Below are 21,421 nucleotides of genomic sequence, written 5' to 3' on the forward strand. Positions count from 1 at the left end.
TGCACAGCTAGTAATTATTTTGTGGCTGCAAATTTGACCTGTAGGTTTGCAAAGTTCGCCTCCCATTGAAGTCAATGGGGCCCGCCGCGAACGTTACGGTTCGCGAACTATCGGCCGCTTGCGAAACGTCCCGTCGGAAGTTCGTCCATCACTACATACATTGCACAGGAGGGACAAAGCAGACTTCTAATGTATCAGGAGCGAGGCATCAACCATGTACGGTCACATCTGGCGCTCCCAGGACGCCGGAACATGGCTCCACAGTATGGGCTTTTTTTAACGTGTTCACTGCTGACAATAATGTTGCCATCTGCAATCTTTGCAATCAACACATAAGTCGCGGTAAGCCCAACACTCACCTAGGGACGGCCACCTTTAGAAGGCACATGAGCTGCCATCACCGAGCCCAGTGGGAGCAACGGAACACACAAAGCCACACTGCAGGCTCTCACCGTCCAGCCTCGTCTTCTACTTCTCCTTCTCCTCTCTCCTCACAAATGTCCTCCACTCCACCTTCCATCATGCCAAGCTCATGTTTTTCTGGAAAAAGGCAGGCTTCTGTGGGCCAAATGTTCGAGCGTAAAAAAATGATGACGCCAGATAACCCTCTTGCCCAATGGTTGACGGCTGGCTTGTCAGAACTGATAGCCCGCCAACTACTGCCATATAAACTGGTGGACTCGGAGGCCTTTCGAAAATTTGTGGCCATTGGAACACCACAGTGGAAGGTCCCAGGAAGGAAGTATTTCTCAGAGAAGGGCATCCCAGAGCTATATGGCCATGTTCAGCGGCAAGTGAATGTATCTCTAGCACACAGTGTCGGTGCCAAGATACATCTGATCACAGACACGTGGTCTAGCAAACATGGGCAGGGAAGGTATATCACTTTTACTGCCCACTGGGTGAACCTTCTGACGCCCGTCAAGCATGTAACCCGTGGTACCCATGTAGATTTGGTTTTACCACCACGGATTGCATGCAGGCCTGGCTCTTCTTCTCCTCCTACTCCATCCTCCTCCATCTCCTCCTCGACTGACTCCTCCTTTTCCGCTGCTAGCGTCTCTTCCCCCGCGCCGCCCAAGCTCCCCAGAACCTATTCGACATGCCAGGTGAGACATTGCCATGCTGTGCTGTGTCTGTTGTGCCTGGAAGCCAAGAGCCACACTGGCCCGGCACTCCTTTCAGCTTTGCGTTCACAGGCAGATCAGTGGCTAACACCGCTCAATTTGACAGTTGGTAAAGTGGTGTGTGACAACGGTGCCAATCTGCTTAGCGCATTGAAACAGGGCAAAATTACACACATGCCATGCATGGCACATGTCTTAAACTTGGTCGTGCAGCGATTCATTGTCAAATACCCTGGGGTCCAGGACATATTACGGCAGGCAAGGAAAATCCGGCCCATTTCAGAAGATCTTACACGGCCATTGCTTGCCTTGCTGACATTCAACGGCGACACAATCTGCCAGTCAAACGTCTTATTTGCGATTGCCCGACGCGATGGAACTCAACCTTCTATATGCTTGATAGGCTGCTCCAGCAGAAACGTGCAGTTAACGTCTACCTGTATGAACTCTGCGGTTCTGGGGATCTTGTTTTTTTTTACTGCGCCAGTGGCTGCTCATGTGCGATGCATGCAGACTTCTACGGCCATTTGATGAGATCACTAAACTGGCCAGTGGCAGCCATGGCGCCATCAGTGACATGGTACCTTATGCCTTCTTTATGGAGCGTGCATTGTGTCGTGTCATTGATCAAGCCGTGGAGGAGCAGGAGCAGGAAGATGAGGAAGTCGCAATGCTGGATGAATTCCCAGGGGGAGCTACTCTATCTGAGACAAGTCAACCACAGGAGTCTGAAGAGGAGTCAGAGGAGGATGGTGCTGGGGCGGATGAGGAGGAGCAAGAAGAGCATGCTTTAAACCTTTCTGGGATCCCTGTTGTTGTGCGTGGATGGGGGGAGAACGACATTATCCTGGATGATGAGCAGGAGCCAGGCCACCACACCGCTTCCAGTTTAGTGCAAATTTTTAACAGGGACCCCCGTATAAAAAGCATAAGGGTCAAGGGCCAGTACTTGGTGGCAACGTACTTAGACCCCTGGTCCAAACACAAAATGGTGGAAATGTTACCACCGTCACAGAGGGCTGTCAGAATTAAGCACTTCCAGGCCTTGCTTCTTGAAATGCTGCATTCTGCTTTTGCGTGCGCTGGCAGAGGAGGAATTCCCACTCCCAGAGAAAGAGTTATGGGTACCAATCCAACAGCGCCTGCAAGAAGAGGCCGGTTTGAAGATGTGTTGGTGACTTCTGATATGAGGTCATTCTTTCAGCCGACCCATCGACAGGTCTCATCCGGATCCACCATCAGGGAACGCCTAGACCGACAGGTGTCCGACTACATCGGGTTAACGGCCGATGTGGACGCTCTGAGGAGTGATGAACCCCTGGACTACTGGGTGGGCAGGCTTGACCTCTGGCCAGAGCTTGCCCAATTTGCAATGGGACTGTTGGCTTGCCCCTTGTCCAGTGTCCTGTCCAAAAGGACGTTCAGCGCAGCAGACGGGATCGTGACTGATAAGCGCACTCGCCTAGCTCACGACAGTGTTGACTACCTCACATTTATAAAAATGAATGAGGCATGGATCTCGGAGGAATTCAACACATGTAACCAGTAAGCTATGTATATCTCTATAAACGATTTATTTAATTGAGCACACAGACCTTTTTTCTACCTTTGGCTCACTTCCTTGTCCAAAAAAAGCACACCGTACTATATGCCCGTACCCTCCTGTTTGAAGGGGTTGAGCGGTGTCATATTTTTGGGGCCCAGCAGCGAGTTGCTGGTATCAGTGCTGCTATCAGTGCTCTCTATCTCGGTGCTGGTGTCAGTGCTCTCTATCTCGGTGCTGGTGTCAGTGCTCTCTCTCTATCTCGGTGCTGGTGTGGTGTCAGTGCTCTCGATCTTGGTGCTGGTGTCAGTGCTCTCTATCATGGTGCTGGTGTCAGTGCTCTCTCTCTATCTCGGTGCTGGTGTCAGTGCTCTCTCTCTATCTCGGTGCTGGTGTGGTGTCAGTGCTCTCTATCTCGGTGCTGGTGTCAGTGCTCTCTCTCGATCTCGGTGCTGGTGTGGTGTCAGTGCTCTCTATCTCGGTGCTGGTGTCAGTGCTCTCTCTCTATCTCGGTGCTGGTGTCAGTGCTCTCTCTCTATCTCGGTGCTGGTGCTGGTGTCAGTGCTCTCTATCTCAGTGCTGGTGTCAGTGCTCTCTATCATGGTGCTGATGTCAGTGCTCTCTCTCTATCTCGGTGCTGGTGTCAGTGCTCTCTCTCTATCTCGGTGCTGGTGCTGGTGTCAGTGCTCTTTATCTCAGTGCTGGTGTCAGTGCTCTCTCTCTATCTCGGTGATGGTGTCAGTGCTTTCTCTCTATCTCGGTGCCGGTGTGGTGTCAGTGCTCTCTATCTCAGTGCTGGTGTCAGTGCTCTCTATCTCGGTGCTGGTGTCAGTGCTCTCTCTCTATCTTGGTGCTGGTGTCAGTGCTCTCTATCATGGTGCTGGTGTCAGTGCTCTCTATCACGGTGCTTGTGTCAGTGCTCTCTCTCTATCTCGGTGCTGGTGCTGGTGTCAGTGCTCTCTATTTTGGTGCTGGTGTCAGTGCTCTCTATCACGGTGCTGGTGATCATCTCCTGCACCCTCTTCATAGCTTACCCTGACCTTTCCTCTCCTCCATTGCCTTCATGCGCTCCTGAGTCCTAAATTGTCAAAATTTCACAGATAAAAAAAGAATGCTTGTCGTTGTCGATTTCAGATTCACTTCATACTTTTGTTATGTCAGTGGCCATGTGGTGGGACTATGTGTGCACAGCTAGTAAGTATTTTGTGGCTGAAAATATGACCTGTAGGTTTTTAAGGTTCGCCTGCCATTGAAGTCAATGGGGCCCGCTGCAAACTTTGCGGTTCGCAAACTTTTGGCCGCGTTCGCGTTCGCGAAACGTCCCGTCGGAAGTTCGTCCATTTCTAGTCCCCACTCCGCAAACACTTCTCTACATCCCGAAGGAGCTTTTCACTACCAAACAGATCTCAACCAGAGTCAGTCTGCCCCAGTCAGCTCTTTAGAGTGGACTGCGGGAACACTAACACTGAGAGTCACTTATGACAATACATATTAAAATACATCTTCATAAAATTTCCACAACACTATGTTGTCAGAACATCCTGCTGTGTGCCTAGTCTTGTCCCTGAGTTCTTTTGCTTGTGTGATTCCTGTGTTCCTGCATCTGAGTTCCAGTCACTGGCTTCCCAAGCATTGTCTATTGTTTATGACTGCACCTTGGCTCCTTACTCTGCTCCTTGCTCCTTGCCTGGCAATAATCTCACTGTATAGTCCTTAGCTCTGGACTAGTTTCCAGTTTGGCACCTTGCCTGACAGTCAAATTGTTGCTGGTCTCATTTGCCTTCACCTTGTAGTCACCGACAGGACAAACCTGCAAGGTACAACACAGTCAGTTATCAGAGCTCAGAGCCTACCTTCTTAGACTCTCTGGGGAAACCCATATTTGTATCGGCCGAAAAAGCCCACTGCCTACCTACTCATCACTCTATCACTTGCTGTCTGCATTCAGGTACCATGAAATCAGCCAGGTGATATCATGATACACATGCCAATACAATGACTGCTATACAGTATAAAGCCTGGCTGTGGGTAGATCCTAAGGGCAAGGCCTATTACCCAGGCCTGTTGACAATATTGCTCCCTGCTATGCCAATTTGGTTTCTATTCTAATATTAGCCTAAAATGTTTACTTGTATATTCACTGCATAACACTTCTGTTATTTGCTATGAAGGCCCTTTAAATGTAATCAGTAGAGCACATCTTTTGTACAAAATACCAATTAAACTAAAAATACACATATAAAATCATACTAAACATAGACAACTGTCATACAAATTTGCTAAAGCATTTTCTTTTTTCCAAATGCCAATGAACACTTCCATGATTATTTCCAACCCAATAACTCTTTAGAAAGTACCAGTGGCAGTATGAAAGAATATACTGTCTATAGCAGTGTGTGGTGACTCACTCTCGGAAAGCAGATACAGGTCTTCAAGCTCAATAAACCACTTGACCACTGGGCCAATTCTGACTATTTTCACACACATGTAAAAATCTGCATTTTTTGCTAAAAAATTACCTAATAAGGAATCTAGAATTGTTAAAATGTTAAACTGTAAACTGGTCCAACTGTTTATCCATGTTTAACATTTACTATTACGTTAAGAGTGCATATTTTTTTTATATTATTATTGTTATTGCAGAGTGTGGAGAATATTACAACATCAGAAATTCTATTTATTATCATTAACTCTACTTAAAGGGGTTGTAAACCCTCATGCTTTTTTGAAGGACACTGACACTGACTGACTCCCCCAGCCCCTCCATTTTTCTCACCCAAGCCCTTCGTACTCTCTGCGGAGATGCGCTGCTCCTCTCTGCCCGGGGTTCTCGGCTCTTGATTGGATAGATTGATAGCAGCGAAGCCATTGGCTTCTGCTGCTGTCAATCGAATAAAATGATGCGGGGGCAGGGCCGGGTCCGGCATTCCGTGTCTATGGATGCAAATGCTGGCCTCGGGCATGCGGTCGCAAGATAACGCCGAGTTTGAGCGCTTCTCCCAGGGGGTTAACCGATGCGAGGAGAAGCCGGGAGTGCTGCCTGGGGACCACACCAAATGGGGATCGGAGCCACACTGTGCAAAACAAGCTGCACAGTGGAGGTAAGTATGATTTTTTTTTTTAAACACAAAGGTTTACGATCACTTTAAGGCTACATACCAAACCAAGAATTTCAGCATGTCATCATGTCAAGCAGCAACTATCCACGTACAATTATACAACTATAATATGATGCTATGCTTGCTATCAATGCCATATTCTCCAACAAATTCCTGGGGGGGGGGGGAATCTTAATTATCAGGAAAGAAAAGAAAAGGGGGGGAAAAAGGGGGGGTAGGGGGCGTCCAATAAGTGGAATGACCCAACAGGTCAAATGAATATACCTATTCGAAAAAAGGTAGCATTGTCAATTAACTCAAATGGCAAAAATATAGGAGATTCAAGACCTTCCTGAACTGAGGATTGTTTTTGTTGGCTGAAGCTACCAGCTCTTCCATGCGCATGATATAGTTCACTTCTGCAACCCATTCCCGTATTGTTGGAATTACTGCCGATTTCCAATATCTGGGTATCAAAGCTCTACCTGCCATCAATAAAAATACAAATATTTCCTTTTTAATGGATGTGATTGAACCCGGGATCAGAGATAGGAGGGCAACCTCTGGAGTCGCTGGCCAGATCTTGCCCGTGATCAACTGACTTAGGCAAAATATCACAACCGGGTGGATTTTATTTAATAGGGACAGACAGCAATACCATTTAGATATGGTTTTATCTCTTCTTGCAAATTGGAGGCTAATGCCGCGTACACACGGGCGGACTGTATGGCCTACTTAGTCCGCCGAAACACATTTCAGCGGACAGTCCGCTCGTGTGTGGGCTTCAGCTGACTTTTTCAGCGTGCAGTACGGCGGACTAAGTATTTCGGAATGTTCGAAATACTGTCCGTCGTATTCGCATTTCGGCGGACAATCCGCCCGTGTGTATGCCAGTCCGCCGTACTTTTGAAATGAGCGGACTTTTCCCGCCCGGAGAAAAGTCCGCTCATTTCGAGCAGGTATCCAGGTAGGCGGGGCCCGCGAAGGAGACGTCGCTGGCCCCGCCACCTGGTATGGACTTAAAGGGGAACCCCAACGCCGAAAAAAATCGGCGTGGGGGTCCCCCCCAAGTCCACAACAGACCCTTGTCCGAGCACGCTACCCGGCCGGCCAGGAAAGGGGGGCGAGCGAGCGCCCCCCTCCTGAGCCGTACCAGGCCGCGTGCCCTCAACATGGGGGGTGCCTTGGGGAAGGGGGGCCGCGCGCCCCCCCACCCCAAAGCACCTTGTCCCCATGTTGATGAGGACAAGGGCCTCTTCCCGACAACCCTGGCCGTTGGTTGTCGGGGTCTGCGGGCGGGGGGCTTATCGGAATCCGGGAGCCCCCTTTAATAAGGGGGCCCCCGGATACCGCCCCCCCACCCTATGTGAATGAGTATGGGGTACAATGTACCCCTACCCATTCACCTGTAAAATAAAAGTACCAAAAAAAACACAACACACGAGATAAAATACTTTATTGCACAGCTCCGGGGGTCTTCCGTCTTCGGGGGTCTTCTCGCCAGACTCCTCCGCTATCTTCTTGTAGCTCTGGTGACCAACCCATGTGACATAAAGCCATGTGACACTGCCCTTGTCCCTATATAAGTGGGCACGCAGTGCGTCCCTGGCATTCCGGCCAGAGAGATCGTCGAGGCAACATCTCCTGAAGAAGAAGAAGAAGAAGAAGAACGGAAGGCGGCGGCAGCGGCGACACAAGACCGGGCCACCGCCTGTAAAAGAGCTATAAGAAGGCGCGGTGGCCCGGCAGAAGAACCGAAGAGGGGGACAAGACCCCCGAAGTCGGGAGAAGAGGCCGGCGGCGAGGAAGAAAGCCGGACTCCTCCACTAGCAAAAGAGCTACAAGAAGATAGCGGAGGAGTCCGGCGAGAAGACCCCCGAAGACGGAAGACCCCCGGAGCTGTGCAATAAAGTATTTTATCTCGTGTGTTGTGTTTTTTTTGGTACTTTTATTTTACAGGTGAATGGGTAGGGGTACATTGTACCCCATACTCATTCACATAGGGTGGGGGGCCGGTATCCGGGGGCCCCCTTATTAAAGGGGGCTCCCGGATTCCGATAAGCCCCCCGCCCACAGACCCCGATAACCAACGGCCAGGGTTGTCGGGAAGAGGCCCTTGTCCTCATCAACATGGGGACAAGGTGCTTTGGGGTGGGGGGGCCGCGCGGCCCCCCATGTTGAGGGCACGCGGCCTGGTACGGTTTAGGAGGGGGGACGCTCGCTCGCCCCCCTTTCCTGGCCGGCCGGGTAGCGTGCTCGGACAAGGGTCTGTTGTGGACTTGGGGGGGACCCCCACGCCGATTTTTTTCGGCGTTGGGGTTCCCCTTTAAGTCCATACCAGGCGGCGGGGTCAGCGACGTCTCCTTCGCGGGCCCCGCCTACCTGGAGACGCGCTCTAAATGAGCGGACTTTCCTCCGCGTGTGTTGGCGAGTCCGTTCATTTCAAAAGTAGGGCGGATAGTATGGCGGACTTAGTACGCCGTATTAGTCCGCTCAAAAAGTGATGTGTGTGGTCAAGTCCGTTCATTCGAAAGTATGACGGACTGTCCGTCGGATTGTCTGACGGACTAAGTTGGCCAGACAGTCCGCCCGTGTGTACATGGCTTAAAGTTGATTTAAATGTAAGGAAAAAGACTTTATCCCATTCCTCGGGAGCTAATTCATGGCCTAGTTCTCGCTCCCAGTCTCCCATATAGAAAGCACGATGGGGTAATGCATGTGCTAAAATAATTCCATATATTTTAGAGAGGGCATGTGTACATTTTTGGTCAGAAAGACACAACTCCTCAATCTTATTTAGATCCCTACAAAGCCGCACTTTGCCCAATCCATCATGAAGATGACGCAATTGAAAATATTGAAGCCAATATCCTCGTCTAGCATAAGAAATAGAGCTTAGCTCACTTAAAGGTTTCAGGTCCTGGGGAGTGAGTGCCTATTGGATAGTTGTTATGGTTGCCAACAAAGAAAGCCCTTGTCTGACCATCCGGGTAAAAACCCTGGACGTGAAGATATATTATATGTAGCGATAGCCTTGTCCCAGACTTATAAAAATTAGGAGAGCGGGAGTGTTAGCTGTGAAAGAGGAGGATGGTCCGTGGAAAGCAGCCATGGAAGAGAAGTCAGTGGTACTAGCGATAAATCCAACTCCAGAATGACTCACAGCTTAAAAGGACCATGATAGAACCAGTCTAATATTCTGCCAAGTAGTCCCGTGGTGTAATATATTTCCAAATGCGGCAGACTTGAGGAAGAGAGACCAGCATCTCTCTTCCTCACCAGGATGTCATAACTAAGTCTAGCTGACGATCTAAACCAAATTCATTTATGTAATATAGAGCGTGTCAGTCGGAAAAATAAGCATGGAATGGGAACTGTTTGAAAAATGTAGACATCTAAAAGAGGATATCCATCTTAAAGAGGGCCATTCGTCCCAGCCAGGAATGATGCATTGATGACCATGACTTAAGGCGCTGCTGCACGGTATTCAAGAGCGGGCATTAATTTAGCTCGTAGAGTTTTTGAAGTTGCAAAGGTATTTGGACTCCCAAGAATTTGATACAATTCTGCGCCCACTGGAATGTAAATTTTTCTGTGATAGAGTCTTGAGTGCCTGTAGGAAGTGATTAATCTAATTAATATGATTTAGTAGCATTCATTTTAAAATGACTTAAGATTAGAGTTGAGCGGACACCTGGATGAACGGGCTCGGCTGAACTTTGGAAAAAAGTTCGGATTCGGGACCGAACTTGACCCGAACTTGACCCCGAACCCGAACCCCATTGAAGTCAATGGGGGCCCAAACTTTTGAGGACTAAAATGGCGCTAAAAAAGTAATGGAAAGGGCTAGAGGGCTACAAATGGCAACAAAATGTTGTTAAGAGCATGAGGAGTGCTCTGCAAACAAATGTGGATAAAGAAATAACTTAAAATAACATAAAATAAATTAAAAAAATAACAATATGCTGGAGGCACCCTTCTCAGAAGAAGAGATACAGGAAGTGATTAAGAACCTCAGAAACTCAACGGCACGATGCCACACATATGGTGGGAATGCCCCAGAATACACCCTTTCTGGAAAAAAATATTAAATTTAATGGATAAGCTAGTGGGAAAATAAAATACTTAAATAAATTATAACCTTGACCTAGGAGTAGGGATGAGCTTCGTGTTCGAGTCGAACATACGTTCGACTCGAACATCGGCTGTTCGTCCGTTCGGCGAAGTCCGAACATTTTGGTCCGTTAGCGCCAAATTCGCGTGGCCCTCACGGCCCACAATGCACTGCGATGGCGCAGTGCATTGCTGGCTCATGATTGGCCAAGCATGCACTGTGACCCCGCATGCTTGGCCAATCGCAGCGCCAGCAGCGAGGAGAGCCATGATTGGCCACAGGCAGGATGCCTGTGGCCAATCATAGCTCAGGCTGTGTAGTGCACGCCCCACACTATATAAGGCCGCCAGCGCGGCGGCCTTGTGTAGTGTGTTGGCGTTTGAAGCAGTGGGTGTTCTGTGTACCTTCAACACAGTACACACCGATCGTTTTCGGCCGATTTTCGATCTTGCTGTTGTGTAGTGGTTGTTGTCTGCGTGCCCTGACCGCAGTATACACCGCTATATTCACCTCACCTATATAGCTAGTGATCTATCTTTTATAATAGAGCTTGCAGTCAGTAGTGTTAGGAGCTTGTGCGTGCTGTCTGCGTGCTCTGTACCCAGTACATACCGCTATATCCACCTACATAGCTGTTCTCTATTTGAGCCCACTTGCCATCTGCAGGAGTTATTGGAAGTTGTGTGTGCCTCCAGCACAGCACAGTATACATCTGTATATACCCCTTTATCTCTGGTGTTCTATAATAAAGGCATCTGCAGGAGTTAGTGGGTGTTCCGTGTGCCTTCAACACAGTACACACCGATCGTTTTCGGGCGATTTTCGATCTTGCTGTTGTGTAGTGGTTGTTGTCTGCGTGCCCTGACCGCAGTATACACCGCTATATTCACCTCACCTATATAGCTAGTGATCTATCTTTTATAATAGAGCTTGCAGTCAGTAGTGTTAGGAGCTAGTGCGTGCTGTCTGCGTGCTCTGTACCCAGTACATACCGCTATATCCACCTACATAGCTCTTCTCTATTTGAGACCACTTGTCATCTGCAGGAGTTATTGGAAGTTGTGTGTGCCTCCAGCACAGCACAGTATACATCTGTATATACCCCTTTATCTCTGGTGTTCTATAATAAAGGCATCTGCAGGAGTTAGTGGGTGTTGTGTGCCTCTAGCACAATATACACTACCCAACTGCTTTTTTACCCAACTCCCTTCAGGCCATTACCATGTCTGGAAGGCCAGCAAGGAGAGGCAGACAGGCGCGAGACGATAAAAGAGGGCAAGCAGGCTCTGTGTCTAGAGACAACAGTGCTGGTCGTGGACGCGGTGCATTGTCATCAGCACGTGGCCATGGGACACGCTTGTCCTTCTTTTCGGCAGCTGGACATGTTGAGCCGCAACATGCCAACGACTTGGTAGAGTGGATGACCAAGCCCTCTTCATCCTCCCCATCCTCTCTCACCCAGTCTCAGGGTACTAGCAAAGCAGCTGCCAACGCATCGTCTTCCCTCCTCTCAATGTCATCATCAGTGACTCCTTCCCTAGACCCACCACGTCCTCCTGAGGAGTCTCCTGAACTCTTTGAGCACAGTGTTGGGTACATGCTCCAGGAGGATGCCCAGTGTTTTGTGGGCTCTGATGATGACACTCAGCTAGAGGAAGGAAGTAGCGTGAGCGCAGAGAGAGGGGATGCTCAAGAAGGACAGCAATCTGGCAGTCATGTTCCACAAGCTGTAGCATACTGCCAGGTTTGCTACAGCGATGAAGAGGGAGGGGATGATGAGGGCACTGACTCCACGTGGGTGCCTGGAAGGAGAGAGGAGGAGGAGGAGGCACATGTCCAACGAGGCAGGATGCCCTCCGGGGGCCAGCTTAGGGGCAGCACACCGACTGAATCACACTGCAGAGCTCCGCCGGTGCAGGGCGCTGCCTCTGCGCGTTATTCTAAAAGTTCTTTGGTGTGGGCCTTTTTTGAGACGAGTGCATCAGATCGCACCGCTGCTATTTGCAACATATGTCTCAAGCGTATCTGGCGTGGCCAAAACATCAGCCGCTTGGGCACCACATGCTTGACCAGACATATGTTGACCTGCCATGCAGCTCGTTGGCAAGCGTACCTCAAAGACCCACACCAAAGAACAAAGCGGACCTCTCCTTGCTCCTCATCAGCTGGCATCTCCAACCCCACTAGACCTTCAGTCCTCTCTGAAACCTGCTCTGAGAGGAATGAAGGTGTAGAATTAGGTGTGTCACAGCCAAGTGCTTCCGGGAACTCTGCTAGCGGTACACCCACGTCCGATTATAGCAGGCAAATGTCCCTGCCCCAGCTGCTGGACCGGCGAAAGAAGTTCACTCCCAGCCATCCACATGCCCAGCGGTTGAATGCTAGCTTGGCTAAATTGCTAGCACTTCAACTGCTGCCTTTTCAGTTGGTAGACTCGGCCCCCTTCCGTGAGTTTGTACAATGTGCGGTTCCTCAGTGGCAGGTCCCCAAACGCCACTTTTTCTCACGGAAGGCGATTCCAGCTCTCTACCGGCATGTGGAATGCAATGTCCTTGCCTCGCTGGACAGGGCGGTCAGCGGTAAGGTGCATATTACCGCTGACTCATGGTCCAGCAGGCATGGACAGGGACGTTACCTGTCTTTCACGGCCCATTGGGTCACTCTTCTGGCAGCTGGGAAGGATGCAGGACAAGGTGCAGTAGTGTTGGAGGTTGTTCCGCCACCACGCCTCCAAAATGCTACTATTGGTTGTGACACACCTCTCTCCTCCACCCCCTCCTCTTCTTCTTCCTCCATGGCCTCTTCCAGTGCTCTGTCCTCAGAACCAGCGGTGCTTCGTAGGCGTTCCAGGGGCTACGCAAGTACGCAGGCAAAACGATGCCATGCCGTGCTTGCGCTGGTTTGTTTGGGGGACAGGAGCCACACTGGGGCTGATGTTTTGTCAGCTCTGCAGGGGCAGGCCGAGAGGTGGTTGACTCCACGCCAGCTTAAGCCAGGAATGGTGGTTTGTGACAATGGCACCAACCTCCTCTCCGCCCTCCGACAGGGACAACTGACCCATGTGCCCTGTGTAGCTCACGTCCTTAACCTGGTGGTTCAGCGGTTCTTGGGCAGGTACCCCGGCTTACAGGATGTCCTGAAGCAGGCCAGGAAAGTCTGTGTGCATTTCCACCGATCATTTAATGCCTGTGCTCGGCTGGCTGAGCTCCAAAAGGAGTTGAACCTGCCCAAGAACCGCCTTATATGTGACATGCCCACCAGATGGAACTCAACGCTGGCCATGCTGCAGCGGCTGCACATGCAGCAGAGGGCCATCAATGAGTACCTGTGCGACTACGGCACCAGGACAGGGTCAGGGGAGCTCCGTTTTTTCTCACCGCGCCAGTGGGGCATGATCAGGGATGCATGCACTGTCCTGTCACCGTTTGAGGAGGCCACAAGGATGGTGAGCAGTGACAGTGCATGCATCAGTGACACTGTACCTCTTGTCCACCTCTTGGAGCATACGCTGCGTGGAATAATGGACAGGGCACTTGAGGCAGAACAGAGGCAGGAAGAGGAGGACTTCCTTGCCTCTCAAGGCCCCCTTTATCCAGACAGTGTTCCTGCTGTGCCACCCATCACACAGGAAGAGGATGAGGAGGAGGAAGAGGAGGAGGAGGATGATTGTGTCAGCATGGAGGTGGAGGCTGGCACTCAGCATCAGCATCAGCAGCAGCAGCAGCAGTCTTGTAGGGATGATTTACAGTCCCAAGAAACACGTGGACTTGTACGTGGCTGGGAGGAGGTAGCTGCGGATCATGTTGTCCTTAGTGACCCAGAGGACTCCGGACCGAATGCCTCAGCTAACCTACGCTGCATGGCCTCCCTGATCCTGCAAAGCCTGCGGAAGGATCCTCGTATTCTTCGGATCAAGGAGAGGGACCATTACTGGCTGGCCACTCTCCTTGATCCACGGTACAAGGGTAAGGTTGCCGACCTTATCTTGCCATCGCAGAGGGAGCAGAGGATGAGACATCTCCGGGAGGCCTTGCAGAAAGGTCTGTGCAACGCGTTCCCAGAGACTGGGAGGTTACAAACTCCTGGTCCTGGACAACGTGTTGCTGAGGCATCGGTCAGAAGGAGCGGTGGAGAAGGTGGCTGACTGATGCTTTCAGACAATTTTTTAGTCCGCAGCCCCAAGGTATGATCGGTTCCAGCAGCCATCGCCAGTGTCTGATTTACATGGTGCAGGAATACCTAGGGGCAAGGTCAGACTTGGACACCTTTACTGGCCTGTCCTGCATCCAGCGTTCTTTCAGAACGCACCTTCAGTGCTGCTGGTGGCTTTGTTACCGATCACAGGGTGCGCCTGTCCACCGAATCAGTTGATCAACTGACCTTCATCAAGATGAATCAGTCTTGGATCACCCACAGCTACCAAGCACCTGAAGGTGATGTAACAGAATAATTTTTTTTGAAATATCACATCCCTTCAAGACTGCCTATGCTGATGCTGAGTGACTGTCCTGTTATGTTGATTGTCTATCCTCTTCCTCCTCCGCTGATATGTTGGAAGAACATTTCTGGTTCTGGTTGATGCCATCAGCCCAATTTTTCTGCCCCTGTTTAACAGGGGCGTTTAAGTACAATTTTTGATGCAATGCTTTGCAGCAGGGCTAATTCCTGCAATCAAACAAGAGTATATGGGAGAGGTTGCAGGGTGGTGGCACCAGCACCAGTGCCTAAGGCACAATTTTTCTGCCCCTGTTTAACAGGGGCGTTTAATTACAATTTTTGATGCAATGCTTTGCAGCAGGGCTAATTCCTGCAATAAAACTAGAGTATATGGCAGAGGTTGCAGTGTGGTGGCACCAGCACCAGTGCCTAAGGCCCAATTTTTCTGCCCCTGTTTAACAGGGGCGTTTAAGTACAATTTTTGATGCAATGCTTTGCAGCAGGGCTAATTCCTGCAATACAACTAGAGTATATGGGAGAGGTTGCAGTGTGGTGGCACCAGCAGCAGTGCCTAAGGCCAAATTTTTCTGCCCCTGTTTAACAGGGACATGTAATTACAATTCTTGATATAATATTTCACAGGAGGGCCCCTTCCTGTGCCCACCCAGATTAACGGTGAGGACTTATAGTGTTGTGGCACCAGCACCACAACCACCAAAGGTCAATTTTTCTACCACTGTTCAACAATGGCATGTAATTACAATTCTTGATATAATCGTTCACAGCAGGGCGCTCCAGCGCCCACCAAGAGTCACTTTGAGGGCTTACAATGTTGTGGCAAAACCAACACCTTGTTCCACCATTTCTGCAGAGCATATAGGGCAGGCCCCTACTTTCAAACATCCAATTTACAAACATCTCCTACTTGCAAACGGAAGGAGACAACAGCAAGTGAGATGAAAAAAGATGGACGACAAAACAAATTATACAGGGGTGATAACCCTTCCCTATGTTTTCCAAAAAGCTTAAAAATCGTTTTTTTGACTGGAGCTACACTTTAAAAATGTACCAGTTGAAAATTACAAACAGATTCAACTTAACACAACAAACCTACACAGTCCCTGTCTTGTTTGCACCGCCTGTATACTGCTGTTCTGAGTATATAGGGCCTGGGGGCCACACGCATTTCCTTTTTTTAATATGGGTACAGGGTTCCCCTTAATATGCGTACAAGACCCAAATAGGCTGGTAATGGGCAGGGAGGGCTACCCATGCCATTTTTCTCAATGATTTTCAACCATATTGCAGGAACCAGATATAACATTAAAACCGCAAGCAGTTTTAAATGGTGTTATTTCCGTTTAATGTCATTTTGTGCAGGGACTGTTCTAAACATGGGAAACACGTGGCACTTCACAGGCATACTACAGACACCCCCCAGGCACCATATTTAAAGGAATATTTCACGTTTTTTTTCACTTTAATCGTCATTAAAATCAGTGCTCCCGCCAAAACGGCCATTTTTAAAAACATTTTAGGCATTGACCCATGTCCCCTGGGGCAGGAGCCAGGTCCCCCAACCCTTTTTAGGACAGTATCTTGCATATTAGCCGTTAAAATTAGCACTTTTAATTTCGAACGTTCGAGTCCCATAGACTTCAATGGGGTTCTAAAGTTCGTTCGAATTTGGGGTCCGTTCGAAAGTTCTGGTGCGAACCGAACCGGGGGGTGTTCGGCTCATCCCTACCTAGGAGGATGAGGTCCATAGGGAGTAGGAGGTTGAGGTGTCGGTGGATGTGGCGGTATAGGTGGAAGCGGTGGTGGAGGAGGACAAGGTAGCCAACACTGGTTCAAAAATACAACAATGGCTGGGTAAGGCCGGTGATGTGTCGAATTCTGTCCCCCGTCGGATAGTGTCCGCCCTGTACTGCGCTTGCTCAGTATGTAGGACAAGGGGATTTGTAAAATCTCAAAGGATGTGGCTCTTCAAGCCACACCATCCGAGGTTTCAGCCGAGGGAAGCGAGACCGTGCCCGAAGCATGGCGAGCGAAGCGAGCCCGTGAGGGGCCCTGTTACTATGTGCTACTGTATGTCCACTTGGATGGTGGGGCTTGAACCTGCACACACTGAGCAGGCGCCGTTCATCTTCCGAGATTTTCAGAATCTCCTTGTCCTCGACACTATCCGATGGCCGGACAGTTTTTGTCAGAACACCGGTATACATGTCTATTCTGCACAAGGTATGGACAAGTCCTGTGGGATCCATGCCTGGTTTATTTTAATGAACGTGAGCTTGTCCACATTGGTTCTGGACAGGCGGCTACGCTTGTCTGTGATAACGCCCCCTGCCGTGCTAAATACACGTTCAGATAATACACTGGCTGCAGGGCAGGCCAGCACCTTCAAGGCGTAAAGGGCATGCTCAGGCCATGTGCCCAATTTGGAGACCCACAAGTTGAAGGGGGCAGACCCAACATTCAGTAGGTGTAAGCGTGTGCACACATACTGCTCCACCATGTTGGTGAAATGCTGCCTCTTGCTAAGACGTTCCATCTCAGCTGGTGGTGCTGGTTGTTGTGGCATTGCTGACAAAGCTAACCCTGCCTTCTGAGGTGCTGGCGGTGCCCCGGCTGCGTTGGCGTCTTCCTCCTCCCCTGCCTTTGCCTTTGCTTCCACCGTACCCCCGCTGTCAGGTGGGAATGCCACCAGCAGCGCGCCTACCCGTGTGCGCTTGTACTCGCACATCTTACCATCACGCTCCAGTGAGGGAATTAAGGCCGGTACGCTGTCCTTGTAACGGGGATCCAGCAGGGTGGCCACCTAGTAATCAGCACCAGTTAGAATGTGGGCAACTCAGTGGTCATTGCGGAGACACTGCAGCATTTAATCGCTCATGTGCCTGCCTGCCAGCCTGCCCAGAGGCAACGAAAAGCTGTCCTCTGTGGGAGGTGTATCGTCTGTGTCCTCTGTATCCCCCAGCCATGCACCAGTGATGCCATGAGCTGGTCTGGGTGCCACCCTGCTGTGAACATGGTTCCTCCTCCACCATCTCCTCCTCCTCATCCCCCACCTCGTCATCCTCCAGAACTATGCCCTTGCTGCCGGACAATTTGTTGGTGCCGGAACCCACCCTCGTAGCCACTTGTGAATGACTGCCCTGAAAGCCTTGGAAATTATCCCTCTGTCAGGGCTGGCTTAGCCCTTCCTCCTCTGGGCTGGCCGCTCAGCTGTCGGCTAATTGCCAGTTCTCTTCTCTTTCCACAGTTACCAGCTGTTCCCAATGATGCTCGTCTGACCTGCCTATTTAAAGCCTTCCTGCTCACTTTTCCATTTGCCTTCACGTTGGTCACATCACAAGAAACCATCTTCTGCTGTTTGTTTCAAGACTGGCTTGCTGACATCCCTCCTGGCTTCTTATCCTGCTTACAGTTGCTCTCCTTGGATCCCTGACTTCTGGCCTGGCTGATTACCCAATCTGGTTAATGAACTTTGGACTAGCTGACTACCCGATCTGGCTACTGGACTCTGGCTATGCTTGACTACGCTTTTTTCTATTTACCTTTAATTTTTTGTAATAAACAAGTGTGATTTGATTGTACTTCTGTCTCAGTCTGTTTCATGGTTTCTGACAGTACGTGAAGGCCATGAATTCAGAAGATACAGTCAATCCACTTGTTGGTAATATTTTTTCCAGATTGGATGAGCAAGATCACCGCATGGATCAGTTTGCCTTGGCGTTACAAATGCTCCTGAATCGCACGGTTCACTTGGAATCCCCCACGGTGGCTGCTCCGGTACAACCTGAGTCGCAGGCTGTCCCTGCTGCTGCGCCAGTCTCTGTGCAGGCACCTGCCTTGAGTATTACCTCTATAAGAGGTATGTCTGGTTCTGCTCCACTACCCCAGTGATTTGGGGGTGATCTAGTTCAATGCAGAGGGTTTCTCAATCAGGTTGAGATATACTTTGAAATGCTGCCCCAGGCGTTTCCCATGAAACAGAAGACAGAAGCAAAGTAGGTTTTGTGATATCTTTGCTTTCTGAGAGAGCCTTGGCCTGGGCTAACCCTCTATGGGAGACGCAAAAACCTGTTGTCTTGAGTTACCCTCAGTTTGTGGCCTCCTTTAAAAGGGTTTTTGACGTTCCCGCATGCTCCGCTTCTGCTGCCAAGTGCCTCATGTCCATCAAACATAGTACGAGAACTGTTGCCGACTACGCCATTGAATTCCGTACTCTGGCAGCAGAGGTTGCTTGGAACAATGAGGCCCTCATGGCCCCTTTTTCTCATGGTCTCTCAGATTCTATCAAGGATGAGATAGCAGCTCGTGATATACCCACTGAGCTGGAGAGCTTGATCTCATTTGCCATCCTCATTGACTCCAGACTTAAGAGAAAGACTTTCTCTTAAGGAACGCTTGCGGAAGCCTCCTGTATGTTTGCCTCCAAGCTTTGTAGTCCCACCCATGCCTCCCTCACCTCCCATGCCTCCTGGTACCGAGTTGGTCAGTGAAGATGAACCCATGCACCTGGGCTTCACACGTCTCTCTGCGGATGAGAGAGCCTTTAGGAGGAGGGAGAGATTGTGCCTTTATTGTGGCCAGGCATGTCACTTTTTGAAGTCTTGTCCTACCCGTTCAGGGAACGCCCGAACCTTGAGGTCCTGTCATGGACAGATCTTAGGTGGCGTTGTTTCATCCCCAGTTATCCAGAAGGATAAGCCCCTGGTTTTGGTCACCCTTTCTTGGGCTGAGTCGTCCATCAAAATACAGGCTCTGGGGCTGCAGGCCTGTTCATTGATGCTGCATTTGTTTCGCAGCACTCGATTCCGCTGCAGCTGCATGACACTCCACTTGCCATTGAGGCTCTTGACGGGAGACCTTTACAGCCTGCCCATGTGACTCATGAGACGGTTCCGTTGTCCATGGCTGTAGGGGCTCTTCACCATGAGGTAATCCAATTCCAAGTTATTTCCTCACCCAGATTTCCGCTGGTTATTGGTTATCCTTGGTTACAGAGGCACAACCCCTCTTTTGATTGGCTCCGTGCTGAGGTTCTCTACTGGTCACCAAAATGCAGTGAGACATGCTTCCTGAAGGTAGCCAAGGTCCTGTGCACCGTTTCACTCCCCTCCTTGCTGGAGTAGTACAGTGATTTTGGCGATGTCTTTGATAAAGGTCAAGCTGGTAGTTTGCCTCCACACTGGCCTTATGATTGTGCAATTGACCTTCAACCTGGTGCCATACCTCCTCATGGCCGGGTTTACCCTTTGTCGGTCTTGGAGGATAAGACCATGGAGGAGTATGTTGCTGGCGCACTTTCTCGAGGTTTCATCCGCAAGTCCTCATCTTCTGCTGGTGCTGGTTTCTTCTTTGTGAAAAAGAAGAGCGGTGAACTGAGACCTTGTATAGATTATAGTGGTCTCAATCATGTCATGATTAGGAATGCCTACCTGATTCCATTGATTACGGAGTTATTTGACCACCTCAAGGGAGCAACAGTTTTCACAAAGCTTGACCTGAGAGGGGCATACAATCTAATGCACATTAAGGAGGTAATGCCTTTTGGCCTTTGTAACGCCCCGGCAGTTTTCCAGGAATTTATTAACGATGTCCTCTGAGATTTGTTGCAATTGTGTGTGGTGGTTTATCTCGATGATATCCTCATATTTTCCAAGTCTCTGGAGAGCCACCACACAGATGTCTGTCATGTACTTTAAAAACTAAGATAGAACAATCTCTATTGTAAACTGGAGAAGTGCGAGTTCCATCGTGAACAGGTTACATTCCTGGGCTATGTCATTTCCACTGCTGGTTTTTCAATGGACCCAGAGAAACTGTCGGCAGTCCTACAGTGTCCTCGACCCGTGGGTTTACGTCCTCTGCAGCGTTTCCTGGGCTTTGCCAACTACTATCGGAAGTTTATTCGTAACTTCTCGTCTCTGGTCAAGCCTCTGACTGATATGACCAGAAAGGACGGTAACCCACAGAGTTGGTCTCCGGAGTCCATTAAGGCCTTTGAGACTCTCAAGGCTGCCTTTGTTTCTGCTCCTGTGTTGGCACATCCTGATCCTACATTGCCTTTTATCCTAGAAGTTGATGCTTCTGAGACTGGAGTTGGCGCCCTTCTGTCTCAACTCCCTAACTCTGAGAGCGCTATGCATCCGTGTGGCTACTTTTCCAAGAAATTGTCACCTGCTGAGTGCAATTATGAGATTGGTGACAGAGAGCTGTTGGCGATCATTTTATCCCTGAAAGAATGGAGACATCTCCTTGAAGGTACCACTGTGCCTGTTCTTATTCTTACTGACCATAAGAATCTTACTTTCTTGTCTGAGGCTAAGCGACTCTCTCCCAGAAGGGCGCGATGGGCTCTTTTCTTGTCGAGCCCATTCTCTCAATCTTACCCGATACTAAGAATGTAAGGGCTGATGCCTTGTCACAACAATTTTCCTCCACTTCCAAGTCAGAGTCGATTCCAGTTCCTATGATTCCTCCTGATCGTATCTTGGCTACGGTTCGCACCAGTCTTACTTCTGCTTTGGGTGACAAAATTCTTGCTGCTCAGGTCCATGCTCCTCCTGATAAACCTTGTGACCGCTGATTTGTCCCAGAGAGTCTCCGTACTGCAGTGCTCCAGACTTACCATTCTCCCAAGGCAGCTGGCCATCCTGGGAAGAATCAACTCATTTGGGCCATCTCCCAACAATTCTGGTGGGCTAGTCTATGGGCTGATGTTACTGCCTTCGTAGCTGCCTGTCCCGTGTGTGCTCAGAGTAAGACTCCACGACACCTTCCAGTGGGCCTCCTACAACCCATACCCAATGGAGAGAGGCCCTGGACTCACCAGTCTATGGATTTCATTGTGGAATTGCCCAACTCCCAAGGCAACACTGTTATCCTTATGGTGGTTGACCGGTTCTCTAAGATGTGTCATTGTATTCCACTTAAGAAGTTGCCCACCTCTAAGGAACTGGCCTCCATCTTTTCTCTGGAGATCTTTCGCTTGCATGGGCTACCCAAGGTGATTGTCTTGGATAGGGGCAGTCAGTTTGTCTCCCGGATCTGGCGAGCCTTTTGTGCACAGTTGGGAATCCAGCTTGCGTTC

General features: G+C 49.8%; 1 protein-coding gene across 2 annotated transcripts in view; it reads right to left on the bottom strand.

Annotated features, from left to right (window-relative positions):
• Positions 1 to 21,421, bottom strand: part of USH1G (USH1 protein network component sans) — a 305,716-nt gene that overhangs the window by 123,960 nt on the left and 160,335 nt on the right. The window lies entirely within an intron of this gene.

This window comes from Lithobates pipiens, unplaced genomic scaffold, assembly GCF_037356315.1.
Source record: "Lithobates pipiens isolate NorthernLeopardFrog02 unplaced genomic scaffold, aLitPip1_a1.2 Scaffold_28, whole genome shotgun sequence".
Classification (NCBI taxonomy): Eukaryota; Metazoa; Chordata; class Amphibia; order Anura; family Ranidae; genus Lithobates; species Lithobates pipiens.